The sequence below is a fragment of the Toxorhynchites rutilus genome, chromosome 3 (assembly GCF_029784135.1).
Source record: "Toxorhynchites rutilus septentrionalis strain SRP chromosome 3, ASM2978413v1, whole genome shotgun sequence".
Taxonomy (NCBI): domain Eukaryota; kingdom Metazoa; phylum Arthropoda; class Insecta; order Diptera; family Culicidae; genus Toxorhynchites; species Toxorhynchites rutilus.
Window position 1 is genome coordinate 72,964,602 of NC_073746.1, and position 25,018 is coordinate 72,989,619.

Sequence of the window (25,018 nt, forward strand, 5' to 3'; positions counted from 1 at the left end):
AACACAAATCATACATGCAATCCACGGTAAATCAAAAGCGTATCCATAATCATTGACCTTCTTCAAAAAAATCTTAATTTGAAATCCAGATTTCTGGTCAAAATATAAGGTATAGCAATGTTATATTGATTAACTATTTAATTAAAATAACATCTCAAATACAACTCTTATATATATAAATAAAAATAAATCACCTAATGTGTTGCTGAACGCAAAACTCGAGTACGGATCATCCGATTAGAGCTTTCTCTATTTCATCGTGTTCGTCTTTGCTAATGAATCAATGTCGCAGTTTGCCTCTGCGACATTCTACTTGTCTGAAACATTGTCCTGGGTGGATGGTTATGATTATATCGCGCTGTCGGCAAATGTAGTAAAATATATTTTTTAATGCGCTTCGACTCACCATGTCCGTCACGAAAAACCATATGAGAAGAAATAAGGAAACCAGATCATGGAGTAGAGATGGGTAAAGCAGTTCAGAGAAAAAAAATCCGTTACAACAATTTTCGATTTCCATAAACATTCCATTAATGGTTATCACGGTAACATGTATAAACAATAGACCAGAGCAACGAAAAAAACATGTTTTGTATTTGTTTTACCACTAGGAAATTATTTGATTACCCGATTCATGAGTTGTTCCAGCTTCTTCTGGATTTTTCTAATGAACTGAAAGTATATAAATATTATAGATGAATTGAAAGAAAATGCATCAAATCGAATATTTACAGCTTTGCCGAGAATCAAATTTGATTGCAATGATGAAACCAATCCTAATTTTAGATTCAAAATTGAGCATACATTAACCCCTTGCCATATTATTAGATTTCAAACAGCATGGACCAAACAAAGAACACAACGAGTCGTTCCCACAGAATAGTAGACATGCGTAACTAAGTTGTACCGGTGAATGAGACAAGTTTTGAGCCTTGCTTTGGTTTCCATCGAACGCCATGCGCCTGGAGTTATGCAATCATATCACATCGATATACCACGAGTGAGGTTCGATGTTGTACGTTCTGGCATAGTCTAATCGCCACGAGTGTCTTTCGACGTTGTATGCGAAAGGGTTAACAAAAGTACGAAGGGTTAACGTATTAAATGAATTTTGCTTGTGAATGACAATATCGTTATCTTTTTCAGCTTTCCTCGAGCGTCTTCGTTATATTCATCCATTCCGTTCAACACAATCTGCTTCCCACATGTATTCAGTGTATTCGTTCGCCATCAGTTCGTAAAGTGCACAACCTTTTTGACGTAGGGCTACGTCTTTCATTTCTATACCGGGGTGTAAAATCAATGTTTTGAAAATGAAAGCGCCGATGATCGAGATTTTAAGCGTTAATAGCTCTTAAAAAGTACACCCGTGGCCGAGTGGTTAGCGTTTCACATTATCATGCCGGGTGTTCGAGTTCGATTCCCGTTCTGGCCGGGGGATTTTTCGTCAAAGAAATTTCCTTCGACTTACACTGTGTTCACGCGTATTCTAGAGCTTGCCCCTCGGAATACATTCAAAACGTGTTATTTGGCTTAAGAAATCTCAACTAAGTATTAACAAATGACGCTAGTTAATGCATACGTTGAGACGGCAAAAGTTCCACAGGCAACGTTAACGCCATTCAAGAAGAAGAAGAAGTAGCTCTCAAATAACCGAACGAAATGGTATGATATACGCTTCATTCGAAAGATAAAATGTCTACGCGTTATATACTGTTACTGTTTCATCCAAAAACTTGTTTCGATAGCCTTAAAATTGCTTTCAAAACAGGCTATTGAAATCACCACTCGGTATATAAGCGAAAGCCGCTCGGAAATCCACTTAGTAATAATTGAACAGCGATTGAAGGATGTTGTCGCTGTTGTGGTGAAGCTAATTTCGTTTATCATGAAAGCGCTGATGAACGGTGTCACTGAGAGCCTATTAGCCAACGTAACGCTCTCGTTTTCGAAGTCCCCGAAATATTCATTTATTTATTCATTCAGAATGGGTTCAAATTCATCTTCATACAAATGATCACTAAATCAACGATAGTCCTACGTCACTCTTCATATAACCCACTTCCTGTTGTTTTTTAAAAAGAACGAACGTTCGTTCAATCTTTTTGGCGAACTAGTTCTTTCGTGAACGGTTTTCTCATCTCAACCATGGAGTCTAACTGTTTCTTTTCCTCCACGTAGGCAGCGAGTAATATCTAAAAAACATGCCTACTTCATTCGCTAAGTTGTTTAACTGTTTCACTATCTTCATTGAATTATTTTCCTATCTAACGGTATATAGTATAACATATATCGCAAAAACGGTTTTGCGTAATATACATTTGAAATCTCTTAATTTTTTGTTACATTTTTCGTAAAGTGACCCCCTATATAGAAATCAAAGACGTAGTCCTACGTTAAAATGATTCTACAGCCGGTAAACGCTTGGCCTGATGGTCCCAACCCCGCGAGGTGATGTGATTGTCTTTCCTCAGCAAAACATGATAAACCTGTTTGGATTTTGACCGTTATGGAAAGAATGCGATGTATGAAGTGTCAGTGTGAATGAGAATGTGAATGTGAGTGTGAGTGTGAACACACATCCCCTTACATCCACTCCTTTTCCTAATAAAAATGATTCACCCTTCTAAACTCGAAGCGACCGCGAGTAATCGGTTTCCTATTTTATTAACCATAGAATTAAGGAAATATGTTAATATATGCTAGTAGAAATATAGTTAAGAGTTTGGCCTGTAAAAGCCTGTAAAAATAAACGAATTAATAAAAAAAAAAGTACATACCGTTTTGTCTCATATTCCGAACAGTCTCAAATTCCGAACGCTTCATCTTTAAATGTTTAAATGTTAATTTTTCCTTTTTTGTAGTTGTTTCAACTATTTGTTTGTTGTTTTCATGTTGAGTGCTAGAGAATGTATGAACCTACAACAAATGGGTGAAAGAAAATGACATTTTATGCAGAAATCTTCATTAAAATTAATATTGAAGTAATGTTCGGAATATGAATCAAGTGATTCAAATTCCGAACACTTCATTTTCAAATGTGAATTTACTGAACTTTTATGTTAATAATAACTTAATATTCAAAACCCTTACATTCTTTGGGCTATAGATTTCATTTTAAGATCATTTACAGGTATCGATACCAATTTAGCGCCCGTGGTCCCGAAACCATGTAAACTATAAGAAACAAATACAATCAATAATTGCAAAAGCAAAAACCAATTATTTTATTGCAAGCCTAACATTTTTCCAAAAAGGAGCTAATTGACTTTAATTTGACTTTAATGAATGTTCGGAATTTGAGACAAAAGTGTTCGGAATATGAGTCGGTGACAAAAATTGTGTTCGGAATTTGAGACAAAAGTGATTAAACATACTTTTAGTTTTTCACTATGAATATTTATTTGTAAATCAATTTTATGGTAGTCAATGAAAAAGAAGGTTCTATTGTATCTAAAAATCAAAATCATTTCGCGAAAGAGTACCATTTTGAGTAATGAGACACTGTTTAATGACCATCAAAGCTTAAGTGTTCGGAATATGAGACAAAACGGTAAGTGTTAAAGTTTACATTTTTGCAATTGTTTAACAAAATGAATCGAATATTCAATTTAATTGCGATGTTCAACACTCAAAAATATGTTTTATTTTTGTGTGTTCTAGTTTGGACATAGAAGTTAGAAAAACAGTTTTTTTTCTTATGCCCTATATGGGAAAACCATTTAAAAATATCTTACAATATCTTAAATGACCGTTTTTGAATGCCTTTTTTCCCAGCGCAGGACTTTTTCATTTTTTTTTTTAATGAAATTCAAACAATATCCCAAAAGTTTAGTTAGAAAACATTTTTGTATGCGTTGTCATTTTCAAGTTGTATCAAAGAATAAATCATAAATCAAAACAAAACAAAAAATTAGCAAAGCTCTTCCAATTTCATGATGATACCAAATTAAAATGAATATACAGGGTTTACTCGATTATGTACAGTCTTCGACTTCATTCACTGTACATAATCGAATCCTGTATCAAGTCAATTTTTTTCATTCGTTTTTTGTGCATATTTTTTGTTTGTTTTTTGAATATAAAAGAAGAATTTAATTTTTGATTCATCCCCTTAAAGTCAGAAAACACCTTTCTCACATAAAAAAAAATTATCCACCCAATCAGGTGAACTTATTTTGCTACTAGATTATACTAGAGATTATACTCGGTTTTCGCTATAACGCTAGAATATTAATAGGGGTAGTGGGGGCAAAGTGGTCACCTGCTTGTTTGGTAGCATAACTATTGAATACTGACACCATATTGATAGGCACCCTATGTTTAAAGAATTTGATGAATTTTGAGTCACCCTGTACTTCAGTAGAGATGCGACAGCTCGAAATATAAATAAAAACAGAAATTGCTCTCTCGATAGCCATCCGGTCATAGTTCTGTGCGCATGGTATCTATGGAATTTCTCGTGAAATTTAGTTTATTCAATTTGATATATTGGACAAATCATCAGTTTGGACGACTGTTCACATATTCTAGGAGAGGTAAACAGATATTTTGTTTAATCTCAGCGCTCAATTAGCATAGGAATTACTTCGATGTTCGTGGGCGAAGTGGTCATAGGTGCATAACGACTTACAATGTTCTGTTTACTAAAGCTAATATGCCTCATCACATTCTGCTCTTGAAGTGGTTCCTTTTGTGGCATTGACCCTGGAAAAATATGCCACTCCAATTAAACCATGCCTCATTATGCGGAACGTTGTGTATTTCTTTCAATGTTTTTGTATGCATTTGAATTGACACTCTAGGTGAATAGACCAAGCTTATTTCATACCTTTACCTACTAAATCGAATATGATTTGAACAAATTTGGACGAAAAAACGCATAAATCTATCCTATTTAGCTTGATATGTACGAGTGACCACTTTGCCCCCACTAGGTGATCACTTTACCTCCAAGCAAAAAAAAAGTTCGATTTTTCACCTTTTTTTTTCTAATGATAGAAAATGTACTATTTTGAATTTTTATAGTAAAAGCCGTATGCTACCTTGAACAACAATGAGTTGATCTATAATAATCTTAGAATAACGGGAATTTTAGCGGTATGTGGACGCTGAAAATGGACATATTCCTTAGGGTGACCACTATGCCCCCACTTCCCCTAGTTTTAATAATAACTCTAGAATATTGACCATGTAGGGAACATTCAGTTTACAAAAATCGGTAAACAAAAATATGTTGCTTACTCGATGCTTAGGGTAAAAGTTATTGGGAGTACAGCTAAAAAAACGATTTTCAATGAAAAAATAAATAATTTGGATGAATAATCCCATCTGATATATGACATATCCACTTCTTTTTCGCCTGCCTCAGAAATCATCACCTGGACCGCCTATGTTTAAAAAGTAAACGATGTGTTCCCCGTTTTGTCAATCTTCCCCATACGTTGCAACAATATTTTCTGATTTAGTGAGTCAAAAGTTAAAATTTTTTGATTTGCACTATTGGCAAGTGAAGTTGACTTTCGTTCGGTTTCCACGAAGCGCTGTAGCGAATGCTTTTATGCTGTCAATTACCATATTTCGCCGTCGATGAATACATATTCCACTACAAAACGTTCCCATACATTCGCACGTGTGCATATATTTGAATTGATTTCTGAAATAGACCAGAGCACAAGAGGGCGAAATATGCCGGAATGGGAAACAAGCGTAGCAAAAATGAATAAAGATCCTGTCGAATGAAGGTTTTTACAGTGGTAGATATTCGTTTCTTGAATGGCGTTAACGTTCCCTTTGGAACTTTTGCCGTCTCAACGTATGCATTAACTAGCGTCATTTAATAATACTTAGTTGAGATTTCTTAAGGCCAAATAACACGCCTTGAATGTATTCCGAGGGGCAAGCTCTAGAATACGCGTGACCACAGTGCAAGTCGAATGAAATTTCTCTGACGAAAAATCCCCCGGCCAGTAATGGAATCGAACTCGAACACCAGGCATGATAATGTGAAACGCTAACCACTCGGCCACGGATGCACAGATATTCGTTTAGTCGGATCCAATTTTTGGTTCTATGGTTTGAAAAATAAAATAATCCGCTGTTCATTTTAGCTTTTAAAGGAAATTCTCACTAACAATAAACACCACACATCTTTTTTACACCACCTAAATGAAATATTTTTTCATGAAAATCGTGAAATGAGGATGAACAAATGATCGCTCAAAATACATATTTTGAGTCTTTTTGTTGACAAATAGAAAATTTGAACTTGTTGTTGCGGATAAATTTTATTCAAATAAATAACATATGTCCGTTAAGAGCAAAAATGAGCAAAGGATTATTTTGTTTTTCATGAAATAAAGAAAAAAATAGGATCCGGCTATACGAAAGTCTATCATTTTAGAACTGCGGACGATAGTTTCGCTTTTTACTGTCTCTTTCGTCTATAAAATGGGATTTCCGAGTATGTGAATGTAAATTGTTAATGCGATATCAAAGGAAAATGTAACAGCGCGCCAATCAATCGAATATTGTTTCACCGACAAGCGGTGTTGATGTGCGGTTGCTAGTTTTATTCGAACACTTTCCCCGGAGTGGAAACGGCAGCTATTTCGAATTCACTGATCTATTTTAATGATCCGTTCGTTTATTTCGACAACAATTGGTGCAACGATGGATTTTCTCTTCATAACAGTATGTATTTCCATTGCAATGTTAATCTATTGCTATCCAGTAACAACTATCTAGCCCGGTATTAGTTGGTCCTGATGTCGTTTGATGAATGGCTTCGTTACTACATGACCATTCAGGTACGATTCAGTCATCGATAGTGGATTTCAATGAAACTATGTTGCGTACCGGTTTGATATAACCCAACCACATATGGTCTCGGTGAGGTGGAAGCAGGATATGAAAATCGAGCCACCAGATCCAGTGACGGTGTATCGGAATAATTGAATTACTTCACGATAATGGTCCTCCAGCCAGAGTCGATTGTAATAATATTATCAGGAATCCATAACATACATTGGTTCACACTCATGCACAATTATAGTAGTGGCATTCGATACTGTGGCCGTGAGCATTATATACTCGTCTCAATATCATAATAATCATTACCAGCCAACTTATCGCGATGATTCGGATTATGATATATGAACCAACGAATAGCCGTTTTTTATTCTTCAATTCATGACAGTATGACGAATGGTAACTAACCACATTGTGAGTTACGTCGCTATCCATTCTCATTCTTCTAACCACCGAACCAAGGACTATTCCCACCCGATACAGATTCGGCAACAATCATTCCCCATTAATTATGACGAGGTACAAAGCAGTCCATTGATAGAACCGGAGCCAAACAGCCAACTCCTTGGGTTGGCGCACAACCAGGGGTGTTAATTGCTTCCGAGCGGAAAATACTGCCGGATGTTTCACACCCACGATAGCGAGGCCGCCGCGTGGGTGAGTTGATGAGGCGTCGAGGGAAGCCAGTATCGTATTTTCATTATCTAATTCGCGGCGCGACATAGTAAATAACTGCGGTCCACCACGTGCCACTGATTTGCAGCTGGTTGTATCTAAGCTGGAACACTGGAGCTCAATGAGCATTTCAAGATGAAAGTAGGGAAAGGGTACCGGTAAATCCACATTGCATTGAGTTTCGGTTGAATTTTTCAATTCAGGAATGTGCAGTTTGAATTTCAAATAGAGTAGAGCCAGTGTAGATTGTACATTATGTTGTTGAAATCCTTGATTGCTCTGGTAAAGTAAACTGAACACACGCAAAAAATTATGAATGATCAATGAACTGGAAATATTTTAAATTTTCGGTTCTTCTTCGGTTTGTATGAAATTTGACTCACGTTTGTTACAAGAGACTCGCTGGTGCAAAAAATATTTTGATTACTGTTTTTGGGTTTAGCATTGAATTATTTTACTATGTTTTCATGAGCGTAATGAATGAGTAAAAAAGAGACAAAATTTCGAAATATTCAAAAGAGGTGGTTCTTAAGCCAAATAAACAAGCTTTGTTCCTGTAGGTTGGCGCACCGTTTGCATGCCAAATGTCAGCATGATTAATCTCATAATCGTAAAATTCACGTATGTAATATCTCTATCTCTCTGTTATAGATATTTTTTTGAGTTTGTAATAAAATTAAATTTGGATGTTTCTGCACGTCCTATCTATCACTCGAATCACAGAATTATAATCAAACAGCATTTTGAGAATACCGAATTGATGAGCGAGAGCCATTAGCTGAATTACAAGAAAAAGAACGTGGTATGTGATATGAACAAATAATAAGTGATATGAACAAATATTCCATTCAGTACGATATTTAAGATTTGGAATAATTTTCTATATATTTGAACCGTTAGACATCAGTTTGTATACCTAGAATCCGAAGCTTCGGATCATATGGAAACTTGGCCACTGGCCACTGTTTCAAATGCCCAGTAACTATATTCTCATATGACAAAAAATACCCGGTTTTTGAATAGTTTCTTTATGTATTGCATTGTTCACATCAAATAAATTGCGAAGTTCAGAAATTTGTTGCAGTCGGGATGACGATATAACATTTCCCGCTTCCACAGAACATCAAATTCAACTAATTCGAGTGTTATCAAAGGGTTTCAGAAGGGATAGACTGGTGCGTAGAGGATACCACAAGTAGCGTCTAGGAAACAAATAATGTTCTAAGCCAATTTTAAATACGCATCTCCAATGAAAATAGTATGGTAATTTAACAAGACATACACTCCATAAAGAGGAAGCAATTCATGAGAATGGATTCTTGAAATAATGACCATAAGAACTCCACCACCATGAAGTTTATTACTGTTCATAGCAGATTGAACCAGCCAGGAAGTTGAAAGTGGACCGAAAGTTTGCTTAGACAGTGTGTTGCTATTAAGCCAAGTGAGCGCAATAAAGTCGTAAAAAGCATCAACACAAATTTTAAATTAGTTGGAATTCATACCACCGACATTTTGGTGATATATTACCAGTTCATAATTCATACCAGCCATAATGATGACATCATTTTTCCTCCAAAATAAAAACAAAGCAAAAAATGCTTCCAGCTTCTAGCATTTTTGTAAATTTCATATATATTTTACAAACATATTTTTATGTATATACTTACATGCTTACTTCATTTAAACTTAATCGCATATAACGTGTTCAATAAAAAATGAGAATGATTTCAATACCTTTCTGTAAAAAAAGTAAAGAGCGTAAATTTGTTTCTTACTGAGGCTCTCTGGGCTCCCTAGAAACAGGTTGCTCGCTTTTTTTCGCTCGGCTGCTGTCAGTTTGATCAAAGATGGCGTCGAAACAACAAGCACTCCGCGAGCGCGTTGTACGGTTCTTCGAAAATCGTGAAAGTCAAAGAAAAAAGTGTACAGTTGACTGCGTCTGGGACGAAAATGTGCCGGTGAGTACTGTTTACGGGATCTTGGCATCCCGGAACGTCGAGCGGTAGTTGCCGTCCGGTGAAGATCATGATGAAAATGAAGAAGCAATCTCTAAAAACGCTGTTCGACAACAAGGACGGTACGAGTTTGTGTGACGCTGGCCGAACATTTTCCAATAATACATCCACAGAACCCTTAAGCAGGAGGGCATTGTCTATCGGAAGAAGAGTAGATGCCCAGAGTACACGGACGAGCAGATGAAGGGTGTGTCACATCAAATTGCATCACGGAAAAAACGCTGAAGAAATTTAATTTTTAGGAATTATATCTCCAGCTTTCGCTTATAATCAGATAAGAGTGTATAGATCACGTTGGCCATGCTTCACTGTCAATTTTTCGTAAATTTCGAAAAATGTCGTCGAACGAAATAGAGCGTCGTGAATTAATCCTGTGCACTCATTTCGAGAATCCGGAGTTGTCACATCAGGACATCGGTAAGATGCTGGGAATCGTCCAATCCACGGTTAGCAGAGTACTAAAACGATACTTCGAGAACCTAATCATCGACCGGAAGGTGAAGAACGGCAAAAATGGATGCTCCGTCAGTGAAAAAGATCACAAGCGCGTAGTTAAGCAGTTTAGACGTGATCCGAGAAGTTCGGTCCGGGATGTCGCCAATAAGCTGAATTTGTCAAGTTCATTCGTCCAGCGGACCAAGCAGCGGGAGGGCCTGCGTACATACAAGGTTCAGAAGGCTCCTAACCGCGACGAAAGGCAAAACATGGTGGAAAGACGCGAGCCCGGAAGTTGTACACCGAAATGCTGACGAAGCCACATTGCCTGGTAATGGACGACGAAACCTACGTCAAAGCGGACTTTCGTCAGCTGCCGGGCCTGTTGTTCTTCTCCGCAGAGGACAAATTCAGCGTTCCGGAGGAGATTCGCAAGCAGAAACTATCCAAGTTTGCCAAAAAGTACATGGTGTGGCAAGCGATCTGCTCTTGCGGAAAGCGGAGCGCCCCCTTCGTGATGACCGGCACGGTAAACGGGCAGGTTTACCTTAAGGAGTGCCTACAGAAGCGCTTACTACCACTATTGAAGCAGCACGAGGGTCCGACCATCTTCTGGCCGGATCTCGCTTCGTGCCACTATTCAAAGGACCTGCTGGAGTGGTACGAAGCAAACGGGATCACCTTCGTGCCAAAGGAAAAGAACCCGCCCAACGCGCCAGAGCTTCGCCCAATAGAGAAATATTGGGCGATTATGAAGCAGGTCCTCCGGAAGAACCCAAAAGTTGTCAAATCGGAGGCGGACTTCAAGAGAAAATGGATTTCTGTTCAAAAAAAACTACAACCTGACGTTGTACAGAACCTCATGGACGGGGTAAAGAGGAAGGTGCGAGCATACGGGCTTGGGCTCGAAGTATGAATAAAAAGAAAATGCCAAAAGTTGTTTAATAGTTTTTATTTTACTGTCTAAAATTTTCAAAAGGATCGGTCTACTGGGCGAATTTCTACAGCGTTTTTTCCGTGATGCTATTTGATGTGACACACCCTTTAGCGACCGTTAAATCTCAATGCCGGTGGATGACGAAGAATTATCGCGAGACGTCGTTCGTGCTGGACGACGAGATTTATATTCCGCTGACAAAGTCCCACATTCCCGGCAATGACCGGTACTATGCCAGCGACAAGGCCACACCCCCGGAGTGAAGTACAAATACAAGCATAAGTTTGAGAAAAAAGTTATTCTGTATATTGCAATCTTCGATAAAAGGATTTCAAAGGATTGACATGGATTGACAAGTCGAGCGGACAACCAGAAGGTGTACAAGGAGGAGTACACCAGATTCAGGTCCCGTTCTTAGAGGAGCATCATTCTGATGGGAAGTACGTCTTCTGACCGGACAATACCGTCTTACCACTACGCCAAGAAAACGTTGGCGTACCTCGAGGAAAAACAGATACCGTACGTACCCAAGGAACGGAACCCGAACAACTTGCCCCAGTGCCGTCCGATCCCTCAATGCCCTGGTGTACAAGAATAGTTGGCGGGCCAGAGACACCAAGCAGCTGACCACGAGGATCCGGAATTGCATTCGGAAGTTGGATGTCAGTGCCGTTCAGCGTTCTTGTGAGAGCATCTCCACCAAATTGGGTCGTACGGCTGAGTACGGCCCTTTGACTGACTTTTTTTTTTTCGAAGGACAACATTTATGTTGTAAATTAAAAATACTGATTTGCTTGAAATAATTATTTCAACACCCGTTATAGGTCCAAATCTAAATCATAATATAGGTCTGAGCCAACTAAATCATAATTTTTCTATTTCTAATTCTATTTAATATTCATGTTTTTGCTTATTCTTCGACTAATAGAATGAGAACTCGATTGACTATTGACTTTTGAGAATCAGAACAGAGGGGGACAAAGGATGGTTATAATGATTGTGACACATTTACCCGAAAGACAGTTACCCTGAATACATTCACCCAAATTCCAATCACCCGAATGTAACAATTATCCGAATGTGATAGGTACCCAAATGAAAAATTTACTCGAATGAACATTTAGCCGAACGCAACATTTAGCCGCAAGTAAAATTTACCCAATTTACCATTTACTATTTGCAGCTATATTTGATTAGAAGGTATTTTTATATTCAATTCTGATATGCGTTGTCTCCGCCCAGATAATTTCTGAGCATAGTTCCAGAGAATAGTAGAGAATAGACTAGCTACTCGATGAAGACGATGAAATGATGAGAGCAAATATAGTCAAAGTAGAATTGATCTATACTGATCGATGGTTTAGTTGCAACTCTGTTCTTTCCATTTTTTTGTTTTTAAGAGGCTTTAAACTTTGCAGTTCATCCATCTCTATGACTTTGTTCTGAACATTCCGCCCTTCCGCCCTTAACATTCCGCGTTATTTATACGACTGCTCTCATAGTTCTTTGAATAGCGCAATTACACTTCGTATAGTGGATTCGTTTCCTTGCCCTTTGACAAGCTAGATGTTATTGATTGTTATTGTTATGACTGTTGATATGTTATTTTGTTGGACTGTTGTGTTGTGTGAGTGGTAAGTAATGTGTGTTTTGTACTATGATTTATATAATGTTTAATCCTTTTTTTCCTTCCGGTATGCGCGGCTGGGTCGTAACAAGCGTTATTAAAATTATCGAGAGAGAATGGTGTTGCGTACTATATTTTTCAAAGTTATGAAAAAGATATATATTTTCACTTTTATATTAATTTAATTATTAATTTTGTTACGAATGATGGACTTTCGAACATCAGTCATTTGGATCACGAGGCGGCCCCAAGCCGCCGAGCTGACGCAGTTCGAGTCGGCCGTTGACCCACCGTCGGAAACGGCGGCCTCCTGTGTTTTCCAGGCAAACATATGTTACACTGATTGCCCAGTTCGTTTGAAACATAAAAGGCGATCCTTTAGTTAGGTTCGACCGAGCGTCGGATGGCACACCGGGGGTCAGAATAAATTTCATTGCGACAAAATAAATTCATAATAATAATAATTGCGCTGCGATGACGTTAATATGGAGGTGCCATTTTTTACTGATCAATTCTTTTCACATTTTCAAGGCATATATGTTTCATAATTTTTATGTGTAAATTACCTGCCAAATTTTCGAAATATTCCATAGCCCGTGTTCATTTCTGAATGATCTCTTGTTCATAAGGAGCAATACGGGAAGGAAAGAAGACGGCATATTAATTGTGCCTACATTTTTTTTTTTAAAATGACACATCATTTCATCAATGAGAAAAAATGAAGTCTTCAGCATCATTTCATATTTCCTCATTACAATTTTTACTTCGTATTTTTGTTGCTTTCTCATGTTGTTTCGATATAATCTTATTCATCAACAGGAGATTCGCCACAACTCATAATATGATTTTTCAAAATTTTTCATCATTCATTAGGGCAAACGTTAAGTTCGAGTAAATTTTGCATTCGGGTCATATTCGATTATTTGTTATATCCGGATGAATTTCATTCGGGTATGTGTTACATTCGGGTAAATGTGCTTTGGATGAAAGAAATAAGCCTAGCCTAACCCTAACCCTAACCTAAGCCTAGGAGTAACGCGGTTTGTGCCGAGGGATGAATGTTCGAGGTGGTTTGATTAAATGGTTGTGTTTCCTCCACCCGAATACCACTCACTCGACACAAGTTTACTCAAAGTAAATGTAACAAACATCCGGATGACATCCCAATGTAACAATGGCTCGAATGTAACAATTACCCGAATGTAACAAATACCCGAATTAACAATTACCAGAATGCGACATTTACTCTAATGGATTTTTTTTCCCGAATGAAGAAGGAATAATACCAACAAATTGGGTTATGAGTTTTGTCAAATCTTCGGATAATGGATAATAAAAATTCAATACAACATGAGAAAGTACCAAAAAAAAAAACAAAGTACATGGAAAATTGCGAAAATTTAAAATGATGGGGGGGGGGCTTTGCTGGTTCATTCCTAGAAATTAGTGTAAGTACAATTATATGCATTCCCCTTTCTTTTTCATAATTATCTTCAAGACTAAGAGGTTATTCATAAATTGACACGGGCTTTGGAGATTTTTTTTGGGAATGCAGCAGGTAATTTTTAACCTAAAAAATTTAAAGTTCAAATATCTTGAAAATGTGAGAAAAATTGGCAAGGAAACACAATATAATATTTTATAGATATGCGTTTTTTTTGTTATAAATATTTAATTTGGATTTACCAAATGTAAATATCAGATTCATTAATTTCAGAAATAGATTCCGTCTTCGATACACGAGCTTTCCTGTCATCCCATTTTCTGTCATTTCTGTCATTTTCATGTCAAGTGATTTTGATTTATTATCGGGATTATCAACAAAATTGTAATCTTTATTTGAATGTTTTTTTCGCATTTGGGATTATTTATTATTCAGGTAAATATTCTATACGGATCAATGGTATTCGAGTGATCTTGTTGCATGTAAATGCTCTAGAATCTCGCTGTGTTATAGTAAGGCAAATAATTTTGGTTTGTCCAGTCGAAAATGTGATCATGGTTTGTCCACATTTTTGAATGCTCTAATTCAGCACACCTTTGTCAAATCAGGTATTCGAATGTTTCAAAACATATAAATAAAATTGTCTTTTTCATGATTTACAGTAGTTTTATAGTATATTTTTACGGAATCACATGTTTTAAAGGATTACACCTTCTATTGCTGTCAATGCGCCCCTCATTCGAGCCAACTTTTAATCGATCACCAGATGATTATTTCACACGTATTCAGACCTTTTCTGGATTATAAAACTTACAAATATTGTAAACATCATGCTTGCACACCATTTGTATCAGATTTACATAGCTAAACCATTAAATTAACGCATTTTGATGAACTCAATTCTGATCATGAGTTGTCCAATTCAATAATGTTATTTTGTCCACATGATTTCTATGGCAACCGCTTGGCGCGCTGCAGTTTGTTTATTGTGTCCTTCGCGCACAGCAGAAATAAAGTTTTTCTATGTTGAGTGTCTCGAGCACTTTTAAAATGCCCAAGAAAAGGCAATATTCTGAAGAAAGCCTAAATCATGAATGGATCAATATGATGACAGTAAACTCAAACAATGATAAATGCAACATCTACTTGAGAACTCGAATGTTTTCATTCAAAAACTGGACAAAACATGATCATTTTTTGGTCAAACCATGATCATAATTTCTCGTTGAGGAAAATCGTTGAAGAACATAAAAATTTGAATAATTTCAACACCTTATAGTAGTATTAGCAACTAGAGACTTGAGGCTTTTCAACAAACCCAAACTCGTATCGGACAAACCAAAATCATTTACCCTACTGTTCTTTTATCTCTGATTAATTGAGTTCAAACCACGTAGACCAATTTACATTTGTAGTAATTCAAAAGCTATTTGTTATTTTATAAATAAAATTATTTTCAAGTTCGTTATAGTGAAATAGAATGGAAATAACATCTCATTCGGGAAAAAATATAATATTTTTTTTCACTGTGGTAAACGTGTCAGAAATATTCCGTTTTTTCTTGCAATGTATCATATCTATCTTCTAGGATGTATGTTTAACTGATTCAATGTCTTATTCAGTGACTTCTATGGCGACTGCTTGAAGTTTCCAGTTTTCCTTGTTCTTCTATGGACTACTTAATCGAAATGACTGGATAATTCAGTCTAGCGATATATTGATCAACTTAGGGTTATCAAGAGAACATCATTTTGTTATGAAGGAGAGATGATTGATAGGATATGGGCTTCAAATTATGGACTGGTAAGCTTGTTTACCAGGTCAAAACACGTATCGTACGTATAGTAGATGCAGCTAACAATCAGTATGAGTGATTTGAAGAGCTTAAACGAGCAGTATTCTCTGCGCAGAACGAGATACACACTACAACGTGGTGCAGCTTGGTCGAAACCTCCCCGAATTTGTTCTTTGAACTGATTGAGAACTAAAGCTGACCTACGAATTAGAATCTTATTGTAATTCATGTGTTTTTTTTTTTATTAATTCGTTTATTTTTACAGGCTCAGTTACTTAAGTTTAAAGGAGCCGAATTCTTAAATATAATTTTAAAACTATATATATAAACAATTTTCTTAGATCTATGGTTAGTAAGGTGGAAAACCGATTACTCGCGGTGTACTCGAGTTTAGGAGGGTGACATATTTTTAGGAGAAGGATGGGATATAAGGAAATCGTAACAATGTTGATGAACATTCCTTTCTTAAATCTATTCGTATATCTATAGTGTATTTACATTTCAACTTATTCTACTATTTATAGCAAGGGGACGAATTACCCGCAAAGGAAGGAAAGGAGGGTATAAGGATGTAGGGACAATCACACACGAAGATCTATAGCTTTAAGGAAAACATATATATGGGACATGTAATCAAGGTCTAACCGAGCCAACACATCTCTCACCGGCACATTGGGCTGCCTTCCTCTAGCCCGAAGGGAGTTTTCTAAATTCGATCTGGCAACAAGATCCTCACACGCCCAAACAACGTGTTCGATGTCGTGGTAACCTCGGCCACAAATGCAGAGATTGCTACCGGCCAGATTGAAACGAAAGAGTAACGCGTCTAACGAACAGTGATTGGACATGAGTCGGGAGAAGGTGCGAATAAAGTCCCGACTCAAGTCAAGACTTTTGAACCACGGTTTGAGGCTACCCTTAGGGATAATCGAGTGAAACCAACGGCCCAATTCATCTTCATTCCACTTGCGTTGCCAGTTAGCGATGGTATTTTTGCGGACTAAAGAATAAAATTCATTGAAGGCGATTTGACGCTGATAAATATCGCCTTCAATTGCACCTACCTTTGCTAATGAGTCAGCCCTCTCATTACCTAGAATGGAGCAATGTGAAGGGACCCAGATAAAGGTAATGACATAATAGCGTCTGGATAAAGCACTCAAAATTTCTCGTATTCTCTCAAGGAAGTACGGCGAGTGCTTTTCCGGCCTCACTGAACGGATAGCTTCGACAGAGCTAAGACTATCCGTTACAATCTAATAGTGTTCAACAGGTCGTGAGGCGACGCTGTCCAGCGCCCAATGAATTGCTGCCAATTCAGCAATATACACTGAGCAAGGATTCTGAAGACTGTGTGAGGTGCTAAAAAATTCGTTGAACACTCCAAATCCTGTGGACTCGTTTATAGGGGACCCATCAGTAAAGTACATATTATCACAATTGATACCCCCATACTTTTCATCGAAGATCGTTGGAGCGATCCTCGATCGTTGGTAATCTGAATATCCATGGATATCTTGCTTCATGGACAGATCAAAATGCACAGAGGAATTGATGCAGTCAAGGAAACAAACACGGTTGGGAATATACGAAGAAGGATCAACCTGCATGGAGATGAATTCATGATATGAACTCATGAATCCGGAGTGAAAATTTAGCTCGATCAGCTGCTCAAAATTTCCGATCACCAATGGGTTCATAACCTTACACCGGATGAAGAACCGAAGAGGTAATAAATTGAAGCGATCTTTTAGTGGGAGTAGGCCTGCCAAAACCTCGAGACTCATGGTATGCGTTGAGGGCATACATCCCAACGCGATACGGAGACAAAGATACTGAATTCGCTCGAGTTTAATGAGATGTGTTTTGGCAGCTGATTGAAAACAGAAACTACCATACTCCATCACTGAGAGAATAGTTGTTCGATACAACATTATAAGATCTTCAGGATGGGCTCCCCACCAGGTGCCGGTAATTGTACGGAGAAAGTTTATTCTTGGTTGGCATTTTTTACTCAGATACATAATATGGGCCCCCCAAGTACATTTGGAGTCGAACCAGACCCCAAGATACTTGAATGACATAGCATGAGTGATCGGTTTACCCAAAAGTTGAAGCTTTGGTTTTGCTGGTCTATGCTTCCTAGAAAAAACCACCATCTGTTTTCTCCGTGGAGAATTCGATCCCTAGCCCAATGGCCCAGGTTGAAAAATTGTTCAAAGTATCTTGTAAGGGTCCTTGCAGGTCGGATACGTTTGATCCTACGACAGACACCACTCCATCATCTGCAAGTTGTCTTAGGCTGCAATTTTGTGTAAGGCAATTGTCGATGTCGCTTACATAGAAGTTGTACAAAAGGGGGCTTAAACATGAGCCCTGGGGGAGGCCCATGTAAGAGACCCGACTTACTGCCGAATCTCCGTGAGAAAAGTTCAAATGTTTCTCACAAAGCAAGTTATATAACATATTATTCAATAGAGGCGGCAGACCCCGAGAGTGTAATTTGTCCGACAAAACCTCTATTGAAACAGAATCGAAAGCCCCCTTTATGTCCAAGAATACTGAAGCCATTTGTTTTTTTTCGGCGTAAGCCATTTGAATTTCTGAAGAAAGCAACGCAAGACAATCATTCGTCCCCTTGCCCCTGCGGAACCCATATTGTGTATCTGAGAGTAAGGCATTCGTTTCAACCCAACGATCAAGGCGAAACAAGATCATTTTCTCCAACAATTTCCGTATACAAGACAGCATTGCTATTGGGCGGTACGAATTGAAGTCGGACGCGGGTTTTCCGGGTTTTTGAATAGCTATAATTCGCACTTGTCTCCAATCATCTGGAACAATATTATTATCCAGAAACCGATTGAATAAATTTAACAAGCGATGTTTCGCCACATCAGGGAGGTTTTTCAGCAAGTTGAACTTAATTCTATCCGATCCCGGAGCAGAATTGTTACATGAAAGCAGAGCAAGAGAGAATTCTACCATCGAAAACTCGGAATCAAGATCGCACCTATCTTGTGGTATATCTCGAACAATTTTTTGCACAGGAGCGGAATCAGGACAAACCTTCCGTGCAAAATTAAAAATCCATCGATGTGAATATTCTTCTCTTTCATTCGTTGAAGAGCGATTTCTCATTTTTCGAGCCACTTTCCATAATTTTTTCATTGACGTTTCTCGTGACAAACCTCCCACGAAATTTCGCCAATAAGCACGTTTTTTCCCTTTGATTAAGTTTTTAAATTGATCTTCAAGGGCTAAATACGTTTGAAAATTTTCAGGGGTTCCACGTTTCCGAAAAGCTTTAAATGCATTCGATTTTTCTACATAAAGCTTGGAACACTGGCTATCCCACCATAGATTGGGAGGCCTTCGGCGAATAGTGGAACCTGGGATGGGTTTCGTTTGAGCGCGAACTGCGCTGTCATAGATCAAACGAGAAAGGAAGTTATACTCCTCCAATGGAGGTAAGCCATCTCTGGAATTGATGGCTAGAGCAATTGCGTCCGCATATTTTTTCCAGTCAATGTGTCTTGTGAGGTCATATGCCATGTTTATAGATTCAGAAGAATTCGACCCAATGGTGATGGAAATTTTGATTGGCAAGTGATCACTACCGTTGGGGTCCTGGATTACATTCCACTTGCAATCTAACGATAGTGAATTCGAGCAAAGCGAGAGTTCAAGAGCACTTGGGTTAGCAGGAGGTTTAGGTACACGTGTGGTTTCCCCAGTGTTCAAAACGGTCATATTGAAGCTGTTACAAAGGTCATAGATCAACGATGAACGATTGTCGTCGTACTGTTCCCCCCAGGCAGTTCCGTGAGAGTTGAAGTCTCCCAAGATCAATCGTGGCTCAGGAAGGAGTGAGCACATGTCATCAAGTTGTTTGCGGCTAACCGCAGCTCTCGGAGGCCAATACAAGCTGACAATACAGAGGTCTTTGCCTCTGATGTTTGCATGACAAGCAACAGCTTCGATCCCTCCAATAGGTGGAAGGTCAATTCTAAAAAATGAGTGGCACTTATTGATCCCCAATAGCACCCCTCCGTATCTGTCATCACGGTCCAAGCGTATAATATTAAAATCGTGGAAAGAGAGATCATCTCGCGAAGAAAGCCAAGTTTCGGACAGAGCAAAAACATCACAATTGGAGTTATGTTAAGTTAAAATTTGAATGTATCCAATTTAGGGATAAGACTACAACAATTCCACTGTAGAACAGTGATATCTCCGACCTCTCTATTTGAATTAGACATCAAGAGAGATAATCATTGCAAGGAGGGGCCATGTTTGCATCAATTGTTGCAAAATTGTCTTTAATACTGGAAGCATTGAGATAACAATGGTTCTGATGGAGTCGGAAACATTAAAACACGTGAAGATTTGATCCACAAGGTCAGTCAACTTTATAAATCCCGATTGGGAAGTTGAACTGGACGGAAAAACAGGGACAGTTGGGGTTTTTGATGTCCCCTCGAGTTATGGGTTGTTCAAAGATGAAGTATTCCCACGGAAGCCAGGTGGAACCTGATTTTGCTTATCCGCTGCACTCGATTTTTTAGGCAAGCTAACAGGGGGTATCACCGGGGGGACTTGTTCTTGAATTTTGGGAGTGGTCACATTTTTGCGCCGGGGATTCCCATTGAAAATAAGCGATGTGCCCCCGCTAGCTGTGTCCGCTTCCATTTCATCAACTGGCAACGTAGAGAAAACATTGTGTGTGGAGATTGGTTGTTGTTGTTGCTGGACCAGTGGAGAAGCGCCCTTTAAAATTTCCGCAAATGTGCGTTTCGAGCGTTCCTTTAAAGAGCGCTTCTGTTTCTCCCAGCGACTCTTGTAAGTTTCACAAGCTGAGAGTACATGTGGAGCTCCTCCGCAATATGGACACTTATGCTCAGTCGCACTGCAGGATTCGCCCACATGTTGCTCTCCGCAAGTGGCACAGCGCTCCTTGTTGGCACAATAAGCTGAAGTGTGGCCAACTGACTTGCATTTTTGGCAAGTCATGGGCTTTGGCACGAAGTGTCGCATAGGCAGCCTCAATTTATCCACCATGACGTAGTCAGGGAGGGCGGAACCAGCAACAGTTACTCGAAACGAGTCGGACGGCGTGAATTTAGTTTCTCCCCCTTCTTGGGAGACTTTCCCTAGTTGGCGGCAGTCCAAGATTTTAACACTCATCAAAGGGAGTTTTTTAAATTTTCCAAATCCTTCTTTTATCATTTTACACGTCAGACCCGTTTCAGTTACCACCCCCGAGATTTCTACGTCATGGGACGGCACGTAGACACGATACTCTAGGGTGAACCTCTGGTCGATCACAATACCGTTTGCATGTTTCCGGTCACTCACGATAACATGCAGTTTGTTCGGTCTAACTTTTAAAATTTCGATCACGGAGGAGTAGTATCTTGTCAGATCTTTCGTGATCTGAATAACATTCAGTGCTTTTCACTTTGGTTTGGGCCGGAAGAAAACAACCCAGGGACCAGTTCCAGGTGCATCTTCTGGATAAACCTTGACACGGGGAGAGGATACAACAGAAGAGGAAGACGAGGACGAGGTTGGAACTGGCTCGGAAATATCAGAACAAGGAAATGAAATCGATGGTGGGAGAGGAGGAGTGGGAGTTTTGGGGAGTTCAGGGAGGAGGGAGGAGGCAATTTTTTCGAGGGGGGCTTGGTAGGATGAGCAGATTCGTCCCCAGACGAACTACATTCTGTAGGAGGGACTCGTTTATGTTTTTTCCCATTTACTTTTTTTGAATTGGTTTCAGAGTCGGAGGTCTCCATTTCTGGAGATCCCTCATCATTCTCCATTATAATCAATGTTCTAACTAATTTTATACTCTTATATTTATTTTTATTTTATATGTACCTCGTTGCACCAAATCGAACGGTAGACCACGTTGATACAGACGAGATGGTGTATCGGCCAATAATGCGATGAATCGGTATACCTCGGTGATAATACGGCAATGCAAGAAAAACAATGCCGATAATCCGACACCAGCAAAAGGTCACAGCGTCCGCTGTAGCAGCCTTTGTTCTCCGCTGATTGTGGCACTGGTATCCCGCTTCTCCACAGCACGGATCACACGCAACATTCACAAACCCGCTTGGGTGAAAACAAAAGCACTCCACCAGTCACGAAGCCAATAACGGTATTGTTGTAACGCTACAATAGACGCAGACAACTCTACGTCTGGATGCCTCGGCAGCTGGTTAACGAATGATGTAATTCATGTGTAATTGACGTTAATTTTGTAATTTTGTGTGATATTTTTCAGCTGGTTCTATAGTTATGAAAGATTGGAAATTTAGTTTTTTGATTGTTTCGCGCCTGAACACAGCAATAGAGTTCAAATGAACAGTTTTATAAATGAAAATAGTTATTGTATTCTACACTACATACTTCAGTTCAACTGATTTCTTATATATATCTGGAAACTCAGAAAAATTTAGTGGTACCATAGTTATGAAACACAGTGTATATATCAGTCTAATGATTAAATGTTTCATATAATTTTCCTTGAAGAATCGCATGTAGATTCGATTGTTTGGATCACTTTTCTTAAATAGTGGTAATTTCCTCAAGTTTTGAAATTTCATTTGTTTCGAAATTGTTTGCCGATGGCTGTACGATTTATTGGGTGCATGTTGTTGGGTCATTTACTGCAATAACGGAGACAAATCAAAAACGGAATAGCCTGGGTTTCATTCATAACTGATAACAAATTCACTGCAAATGGCCTGGCCGGGTAAGGGAGTAAAACTACTGAATGTGCATCTCTACGGTCATCTACGGTACATCAAGAAAAATTATCAAAAAAAAATTAAATACTAAAAATTGAAATTTTGAATTTTTTTTTGTTTGGGATTTAGAGATAGACTCCTACTCTAATTCATATTTAAATGTGTTCCTACGTTTTTTTTAGGTATTTGTGGTTTTTTTCAGATTTTTTGACGTAGAACTACATCTTTCATTAAGGGTGCCAAATCAGAAAACAGGTCACGTTTTTATGAAATAAAGTTAATGTTAATAATGTTAATAATGTTAATGTTTGGTGATTTACATACTAAACGAATCGGAAATTCCGTAAGATATGTTTAATATGCTATACATTAGAATCCTCTGGTTTGTAAATGATTAAAATTCATGAAAACTTTAAGCGTTTCCATTTTCCCATACATTTGTTCTGTCCATTTGTGAGCTTTCCCGAACAGAGCTGTCAATAACGAGCAACTTATCGACGACCAACGGAGGGAAATTAAAGGATTTGAAGTCTCCGTGAACAAAGGAAAAGAAGAAGAATGAAGGGGAATACTTGCCTAGAGTATAAACAGTGGATCTCGCTGAGGCAAACTTTCATTCGGCATCGGACTGTTGAGCAACCCAGTTCACTTTGCTTTCGCTGCGCTTCGATCTAAGATTGGATCCCAACAGTGGTAATCCAACTTGGATATCGTCGTTTGGTTTTTCTGTTCGTTTTTCGCGTTATTCGTATCGTGTGTTTTTCTTTCCGCGTCATAAATTGGACGCTTTGCGTAGTGTGTGATGAGCAAGAAGAAGAGGAAGACATGCCCGAGCCCTGCAAAAAACAAACGCATTGCCAGGGGCAATAAAATTTCGAGGTAAGCGTCATCTAATGATGCACGCGATGTTGGTGCAGTGAAAAGCGCTCGCACTCAACCGAGCCTTCGCGAGTGTGACACCGCATCGAACAACAGCGAATAGGCGATTTCGGCGCGTCGGTCGAAAATGTAAGCGCCGTTACCCAGGCAGCAACCAAAATCAAGCTCCCCCCGCTGGTGGTGAAGGCGGTCGCTCTTGACAAACTCATCAGCGAATTCGCATCGATGGGTGTTTCAGCAGAGTACAAGCTGTGTGGCACAATTCAGTCTTTTTCCAAGCAGTTAACATTGTTTGTTTTCCGTCATCATAAGGGCTTCGTTGGTGCCTTTGAGAATGCATCAATGCTTAATGCTGACGAAGCGAAGCAGAAGTTAAGGTGCGCCAAAGCATTATAGAATAATATCCGAAGGTATAAACAAGCGACTTATATAAAATAACAGCGTAGTTCTACGTCAACAATGCGGTCGTATCTTGGACACAACCTCCTATAATTTTTTCAGTGTTGCGCGGTACAATTTTTTTATGTTTGCTAAAGGTCTGGCTGGGTAAGGGAGTAAAAAGTCCCCCCAAACCAAATCACCAGCTGTATGGAAAATATTGTATAGGGTACTACATAAAACATTTTGGCAGTAGTACCATATATTTGAGTCCATATATGGTACATAGGATCTATGGTGAAAAATGCACTTTTTCGTTTTTTTTTTCACGCCATTCTCAATAGCTTTGAGATAAAAATAAGAAAAAATGCTGAAAGTACATCTTACTAAGGTGTATCGATACATATCTTCAAACAATTTTTTCACAAACAAATCTAATAATAAAAATAAAATTAAATACGCGGTACAAAAAAAATATATTTTTTGGCATTTCGAAATTTTGAAAAAAAAATATTACTTTGAAAACCCCTTCTGCTCTAATTTTTATTGAAATGCGTTCGCATGTGTCTTTTTTCTACATGTGGCGTAATTTTTTCGTGAATTTTTAAGAGCATTGCGAGACATAAAAATAATTTTCTTCATCGTCTGTATTTTTATTTTTATTTTCATGAAATCGATTATTTTATTGTATTCGTGGTTTTGAATTGTAAGATTAAAATAAAAAATGATAATAATTTGAATGTTTTTTAATCCGAATGATCTTTCCACAAGGACTTAATTTTTTCTCACAGAGCTCTATCGTACTACTGACTACTATGAATTTGGTAAACCATCTAAATTCAATGTAAAGATAATCTCGATTATTTTGAGATACGAGAAAAAAATCATTGTACAGCGCAATGCTCTAAATATACCGACAAAATTTAGACACATGGAAAACAAAATTTAAATAAATATAAAAGCAGTACTGGGTCTCTAAATTCAAAATAAATTAAAAATGCCCAAAGTCCAAAAATATTTTTTTTCTCGCGCAATCCTCTTAAAAATTCAAGAAAGAAATTCTCTACATGTGGAAAAAACAACACAAACGAACGCATTTAAATAAAAATTAGAGCAAAAGTTGGTCTCAAAATATTTTTTTTTCAAAAATTCGAAATGCCTGAAAATATATATAATTGTTTGTGTACCGCGAAAAACACTCTTAAAATCCTGAACAAAAATCACATATACCTAAAATTGACGTAGGAAGAAATTCGAAT

General features: G+C 38.2%; 1 protein-coding gene across 7 annotated transcripts in view; it reads right to left on the bottom strand.

The window, feature by feature from the left end:
* LOC129776352 (calcitonin gene-related peptide type 1 receptor) overlaps positions 1-25,018 on the bottom strand; it is a 180,439-nt gene that overhangs the window by 72,688 nt on the left and 82,733 nt on the right. Inside the window, exon 3 of one of the 7 annotated variants that reach the window (XM_055781940.1) lies at positions 2,781-2,919. The exons of the other annotated variants lie outside the window; for them this stretch is intronic. The gene's annotated coding sequence lies outside the window, so the exon portion shown is untranslated. The remainder of the gene's footprint in view (positions 1-2,780; positions 2,920-25,018) is intronic. 7 annotated transcript variants of the gene reach the window in all.